Source organism: Acomys russatus, chromosome 9 (assembly GCF_903995435.1).
Source record: "Acomys russatus chromosome 9, mAcoRus1.1, whole genome shotgun sequence".
Lineage (NCBI taxonomy): Eukaryota > Metazoa > Chordata > Mammalia > Rodentia > Muridae > Acomys > Acomys russatus.
The window spans coordinates 9,284,380-9,292,475 of NC_067145.1; positions in this window are offsets into that span (position 1 = coordinate 9,284,380).

Sequence of the window (8,096 nt, forward strand, 5' to 3'; positions counted from 1 at the left end):
AGGGTTCTAATTTTAGTTCTGTCTTTTACTGCCTGTGGGGATGATGGGAAGGCCAACCAGCCCACCTGCCAGTCGCCTGGTTCTCACGAGAAGGGCTGCACTCCTTCAGTTCTCCCACGCCCAGCTTTACGAGACTGAGCACACGTGATTACCACCTGTTATAATTTTCCACTTCAGAGGAAAGCAAAGCACTCGTAAGTTTTACTTAAGTCTACTTAAAGTCAATCCCTCCTCTTACCATTGATTCTGGAAATACACTGAAATGGAAGCTTATTTTATATGTTTTATGAATATTTAAGAATATTGCTAACTTCTGGATCTAGTTCTAGCTTGAAGAAATATCTAAGACCAAAATCTCTTCCTTTTAAATACATATTCCATAAAGGCAAGTTACCAAGTACCAAGATGTTGGCAGAGTTATGCTTCCAAAAATCTCAGCCACTTCATAATGGAACAAAATGAGTCAATGAAAAATCATAAATAAATATCACTAGAAAATAAAAAGCTTGTTAGTAAAGATTATTTAGTGAATATACCTGCCATTTAAAATACATAAATTGTGGATATAAGTAACGCATTATATCCACAGTTTGGGAAAACTAGATTGTATAATGTAGCTGGTTTGAGAGTCAAAAATTTGTTTTTCATCTTACATTTCCATTGTTACTGTAGAATGTATCACAGTCTGAAGTTCAAACTCAATCTGTTGCTTGTTTTTCAAAGTAAAATCTTCATGGAACACAGTCCCACTCACTGGTTTTTGTTCTTCGTGTGGTCCCTTTTGCACTATTATGGTCAAGTAATTTTGAAGGGAAAATCAAGATCTGACAGAATACTTATCACCAGGTCTTTCACAAAACACTCTAGCAATCTCTGCACCAAAGAAGAATGTGACTTCTCTTCATGCATGGCCTTTGTGGTTTGGGGGTTGCCTATCCCTGATACTTTTAATCAATAAGATGAATGAAAGCAAACATCTATTCTCTATATTTGGACACCTAAAATTTTCTATGGTTCACTATGTATGAAACAGGATCCTAATTGATAGGCAATCCTTTTTCTTTTTGCAGCACTGGCCTCTCCATTCTTTCCACTGCTAAGGCAAAAATCCTTGGAGCCAGCTTTATTATTTGTGGTAATTTCACCCATATTTATTTTATTGGAACTCCTTCATGGTGCCTTGCAAACAGATCCAGAAACTGAGCACTATGGACCTGAATCCAATGGTGGTTTCAGTGATCTTTACCTTATTAATACCTCCATCTTGTTTCCAGCATTACATACAGTTGCCTGCGCTTGCCTCTGACTCCCCATAACCTTATAGCACAAAACCCAGGAACATCTCAGAGTAATCCATAAGTCCTTCTAACGTCCTATGTGGCTCATCTGAAGCCGACTATGCTTCTTTTCCCTTTGCACCTCTTGGTGTTCCCCGAATCAGCAGCCATCCTGGAGTGTCATTGCCCTCAGAACAGCAGTCCCATTTCCCATGGCTGTGTCTTCCCATAGGCTTCCCCTCAGTTCGTTACTTCATTGGTGTCTTTGCTGACGGTGACCTTGTTCCTTCTGGAAGCCTAGCAGAACACCAAATATAAAATTTCAGCATCTTACTTTGCTGTGCTCACTCTCTGAGGCTTTGTTTTCTTTTAATTTTCAAACCAGCTGTCTATTTTAAGCACACAGTATTATTTATTAACTATCAGTGTCATTTATTTTGTAGTTTCTAGGGTCCAACCAAGGACTTTGTACATGCTATGTAGGAACTCTACCACTGAGCATCCAAAGCCCTGAAACTTATTTTTAATCATTTTTAGTGCCTGTCTTTGTTAAATAGAACATAAACTCCACAAACACAGGATAAGTTTTAAAATGTACTTATATCCTTCATGCATCTACATACGTATGTAGACTCTTGCAGATGTTTGATGTACCACTTTTTGATAAACCAATGAATCTAAACAAATTTAGGATATTTTCAAAGAATTTATCCAAAGTGCTGATCTGTTTTTCAATATTCATTTATATTTTTAAAAAAATCTAGAATTGAAGTATAAACTGAAAAAGCTTTAATCATAATTTTTATTCTTGAGAATTTCACACATAAATAGAATAAAATATGATGATACTTATGTCTCATTTCCCCAGCCAACTCCCCCTTACCCTCTAACATGTCTCCTCTCCCAATTTCTTGAATGTTGTCATTTTTTTTTTTAAACCCACTAAGTCCAAATAGAGTTGCCCATATATGTATAGCCATCAGCAACAGTTTCTAAGGGTAAAAAGGAAAGTGGAGCTGCCCATATAGAACTATTAAATCTAAATGCACTATTTTCTTGCCAATAAGTCTTTGAATTCATTCATTTCTATCTTTCTTCTTTTCTGCCTAGTAATGTCTATTTAACTCATGTATGACATTTGGGTGAATCTTTATTGTTATTAAACAACAAATAAGGAAAGAAAGGAAAAATTTCAGTGATGTGTAAGAAATCTTTATATCCTCATTCTGTTTGAGGCTGGTGAGTCACCCAAAGTTACCCCAACACGCAAGTGGGGGCTGTATTTTCTTGTTTATTTCACTTCGGAACTAAAGGATGGAAATGTGTCTTCCTAGCTAATGACCACACCATCTCTTCTTTACTGTAGAGTTTTTTGTCTTCTGTCTCATAGTCATTGCTCATATCCTCGAACTTTCTAGAGATTTCAAATTCCTTGGACACCCATAAGCCATCAGCCTTTTGTTTCAACCAAACAAGTGTCATATTGCTTTTATATGGGTGTCAGGGGCCTGAGCATCCCTAGATTTTACGTATTCAAATCTGAGCAACCATATTCACGACTTCTTCCTCTGTCATGGCCATTTCAAAATGGAATTTTGACCACCATTTTCCTATTCTTGATCCCAACTTTCAAAATCTCAAATGCAGTCTTCATTCTCCATGAACATATTTTTCTCCCTGCTATGTTCTTTGCTGAACTATCTTACTACAAGGATTTATCAGTAAGGACATAGAAATAACACAGTCGTCTCACACATTTCTATCTCTTTGTAATGGTGTCCTGTCCCTTTTCTATTACGACAGCTTACCTTTGAACTGCATCTTCACATTGACAACTTTATTTTTATAATACTTTTATTCTCAAGTCCATGGCCCATTATTCTATTCTTCTCTTAAATGCAGTATAGTGTATTTCTCAACCCACATGTAAAGTAACAATAGTGGGTGAACCCATCTGTCTACCCTCATGCATGCTCTTGCACTCAAGCAGTCGAATGAAGTTTGGGGGACCCCACTATATCAGCCCACTGCCTTCACTCAACCACCCCAAACCTCTCTGAAACCTTCACAGGTTAACAAGCACACACTCTTACTTTTGAGATGGTTATTTCATTGCATCACTTAGCAGCCACTTTTTATCATCTGTTCGACCTCCTTCACCTCTTCTTCAGCATGAACAAGTCAAACAATGACTTTTAGGCTGTCACTTGTCTGGGTAAACTTTCATATTTCTCAGACCCCCCTGCTCCTTGTGGTGACCATATGAGTACTTGAAACTAACATCACACATATAGAAATTTTAGCATTTCTAAGCAAACCTTTTTTTCAAAATAATTTTTTATTAATTTATTCTTGTTATATCTAAATGGTTATCCTATCCCTTGTATGCTCCCATTCTCCCCTCCCTCCCATTTTTCCCCTTACTCCCCTCCTCTATGACTGTGACTGAGGGGAACCTCCTTCCTCTGTATATGCTCATAGGGTATCAAGTCTCTTCTTGGTAGCCTGCTATCCTTCCTCTGAGTGCCACCAGGTCTCCCCCTCCAGGGGACATGGTCAAATATGAGGCACCAGAGTACGTGTGAAAGTCATACCCCACTCTCCACTCAACTGTGGAGAATGTCCTGTCCATTTGGTCCTAAAATAAAAACTCTATTTCCTCTTTGTTGTACCCTTATTCCTAATCTTGAAATAAAAACGTAACAGCAGAGATCTTTGCAGCCACCTTACAAGATCATGTGATTTTACATTAACCTTCATATTTTTAAGCACTTGAATAATCCCTAGCAATTTCCAAGGTCTGAAATTTGTTGAAGACACCATTTAATCTAGAGAACTCATAAGTATAATTTCAAATTGATGCATTTCTGTTCTTCAAATTTCTTACCTCATTAACCCTCCCTACTCTTCAAACTAATCATTTGCTAAAAAAAAAATTAGCAGCTGTCAGTGGGTTTTCTTATTTGCAGCAAATCTGCTGACCCAAGTATGCAGTGTCGCCTCTGCTTTCTTGGGATGGAGCAGGCTTTGCCCTCCTCCAATCAAAGGCCAATGTCTCACACATTTTACAAACCCTTCTGGATCGGTCAAGGCCCTCAGACTATCCTCCTTGTGTTTTCCTATTAGCTCTGTCATCTGTGCCAGGTAATTTCTACCACAAAACAATCTCTTGAGTCCCTTAGCTTTAAAAAAAAGAAGAAAAAAAGGTTAAATAAATATACTCCTAAGGCTGCTTCTTCAGTTCTCTTCTCCCTAATGGAAATAAATATCTCAACATACCAAGTTATTTGCGTATATCACATCTCACTTTTCTTTCCTTCTTGCCTCCCTGTTTTTCTTCCTGCTTCTCCCCTACCCCTCTCTCTGTCTGCCCCTCAACTTCCCTCCCTCCTCTATCTTTCTTTCATCAATATACTTGAATTTGACTTCTCCTTCTACAATTCCAGCAAAAATTTTAATGTCAGAATAATTGTGAAATTTCATGTTGTTAAATCCTGTAATCAGAATCAAGGTCCTTATTAATTTGACACTTCAGTATTATTTAACTTAGTTTTACTTCCTTACCTACCAACACCATACTTTAATTTCCATCTTATTTCTTGGACATTAACATTAATCATGATTGTTGTTTTTAACATTTTTGTAGGTTGCTATAGATGTTTTTTGGTTCCTCAATAAACTCTATACCTAGATGAAGTCCTTCATTTTTAACCCCCCTTTCTCTTTCTGCCCCTCCCTCCCTCCCATCCTCCCTCCCTCCCTCCCTCCCTCTCTCCCTCCCCCCTCCTCACACACACACATACACACACACACACACAAAAGGATTGGGTAATTTAAGAACTACATAAATCTATTGTCCAGAATTCTGGACACAGATAAGCCCAAAATTTGGATCCCAGTTTGATGTCTGCTGAAGCATCATTTCTTTGTTTGTTTGTTTGTTTCTTTTACTGTGTTCAGACTTTTATTTTTTATTTAATTAATTTATTCAGATTATATCTCAATTGTTACCCCATCCTTTGTATCCTCCAGTTCCTCCCTCCCTCCAGCTTTCACCCTATTCCCCTCCCCCTTATGTCTGTGACTGAGGAAGACCTCTCCCCCTCTATTTGGTCATAGGCTATCAAGTCTCATCTTGGTAGCCTGCTATCCTTCCTCTGAGTGCCACTAGACCTCCCCATCAAGGGGACGTGGTCAAATATGGGGCACCAGAATTCATGTGAGAGTCATTCCCCACTCTCCACTCAACTGTGGAGAATGTCCTGTCCATTGGCTAGGTCTGAGTAGGGGTTCGATGTTACTGCATATATTGTCTTTGGTTGGTGCAGTAGTTTGAGCAGAACCACTGGGACCAGATCTGCCCATCATAGTGTTCTTCTTGTAGGTTTCTAGGACCCTCTGGATCCTTCTACTTTGCTATTCTCCCCTACTTCTCTCACCTAGAGTCCCAATAGGATGTCCTCTCATCTATCCCAATTTCCTGTTAAGTGAGGCCTTTCATGGGACATGCCCCTTGGGCTAGTGTCCCATTATAAATTAAGATACACCATGTGAGTCTTTCTGCTTCTGGGTTAACTCACTCATCAAGATCATTTATAGTTTCATCCATTTGTCCACAAATTTTGGGATTTCCTTAATTTTAATAGCTAAGTCGTATTCCATAGTGTAAATGTACCACAGTTTCTTTATCCATTCTTCTACTGAGGGACACTTAGGCTGTTTCCAGCTTATGACTATTATGAATAAGGATGCTATGAACATGGTTGAGCATCTTCTGGGTATAACCCAAGGAGTGGAATAGCTGGGGCTTGAGAAATTCACATTCCCAGTTTTCTGAAATAGCGCCAGATAGATTTCCGAAGTGGTTGTTCGAGTTTGCATTCCCACCAGCAATGAAGGAGTGTTTCCCTTTCTCCATATCCTCGCCAGCATGTGGTGTCACTTCAGTTTTTGATCTTAGCCATTCTGATGGGTGTAAGATGGAATCTCAGAGTTGTTTTGATTTGCATTTCTCTCATGACTAAAAAAAATTGAGCACTTCTTTAAGTGTTTCTCAGCCATTTGATATTCCTCTGTTGAGAATTCTCTGTTTAGTTCCAAGCCCCATTTCTTAATTGGGTTATTTGGTTTGGTGGTGTTTAGTTTCTTGAGTTCTTTATATATTTTGGATATTAGACCTTTGTCAGATGTAGGGTTGGTAAAGATCTTTTCCTAGTCTGTAGGCTGTCACTTTGTTCTGTTGACAGTGCCTTCTGCCTAACAGAAGCTTCTGAGCCTCATGAGGTCCCATCTATTAATTGTTGACCTTAAGGCCTGGGCTGTTGGAATTCTGTTCAGGAAGTTGTCTCCTGTGCCAATGTGTTCCAGACTCTTCCCCACTATATCTTCCAACCTACTTAGTGTCTCTGGTTTTATGTTGAGGTCTTTAATCTATTTGGACTTGAGTTTTGTGCATGGTGATAAATATGGATCTAATTGTATTTTTCTACATATAAACATCCAGTTAGACCAGCACCATTTGTTGAAGATGATATCCTTTTTCCATTGAATAGATTTGGCTTCTTTGTCAAAAATCAAGTGACCGTATGTGTGTGGATTCATTTCTGGGTCTTTGATTCGATTCTATTGATCAACCAGCTTATTGCTGTGCCAGTACCAAGCTGCTTTAATTACTTTTGCTCTATAGTACAGCTTGAGATCATGTATGGACATTCCTCCAGAGGATCTTTTATTGTATAGTATTATTTTAGCTATTCTGGTTTTTTTTTGTTTTTCCATATGAAGTTCAGAATTGATCTTTCAATGTCTTAAAAAAATTGTGTAGGTACTTTGATAGGGATTGCATTGAATCTGTAAATTGCTTTTGGTAAGATAGCCTTTTTCACTATGTTAATTTTCCTGATCCATGAACAAGGGAGATCTTTCCATCTTCTGATGTCATCTTCAATCTCTTTCTTCAGAGATTTGAAAATTTTTTTCAAACAAGTCCTTCATGTGCTTGGTTAGAGTTATTCCTAGATAGTTTATATTGTTTGTGGCTATCGTGAAGGGTGTAGTTTCCCGACTTTCTTCCTCTGCACGGATGGCCTTTGTATATAGGAAGGCTACTGACGTTTTTGTGTTAATTTTGTATCCAGCCTCATTTCACATGATGATATCTTCTTATATGCCCTCAAATGACAGGAAAAAGTAGTTCCTTGAAAACTTTTTATACCTCTTTTCAAAAAAATATTGATCGTATCCTTGAGAACTATCATTCATGACCAAATCACCTCCCACAGTCCTAAATTATCAACACCAACTCGTGGGAAAGGGCTATGTTTACTAATTGCATGAGCACACAAGCACTCAGAAGGTAGCAATAGTACCAGGTTCTCTCTTTCTTCTGTGAAGCAACCCTTCCTAAACAGCCCTCCTCAGAGTAAAAGGCACCATGATTCTCTCAGTTATAAAACACTTAGTTTTGTTTTTCTTTCTCATTTCTCATATACAACCTATTTTCCAGTCGTATTGGCTTGATTTCTATAGTTCATTTCCATATAGTCACAGCGGCCTTGACCCTTACACTCTCTTACTTAAATAGGAGTGGCAGCCTCTGAACTGCAGTCAGCCTTGTCTTCCTCCTCATAGCGAGTGAACAAGTATTGAGTGAATGTGTATGTTGACATGAGCAGATCCATTTCAAAGATCGCAATGTCTCAGGCCTCTCAGAATGGCAAGACCTTCCCTGGGGCAGCTTCAAAGGAGTGACAAATGCTTCCCCTGATTCAAGTGTGAATGTTGAATATTTGACTTTCAGCTAAAACCAGTGTGTGCAGA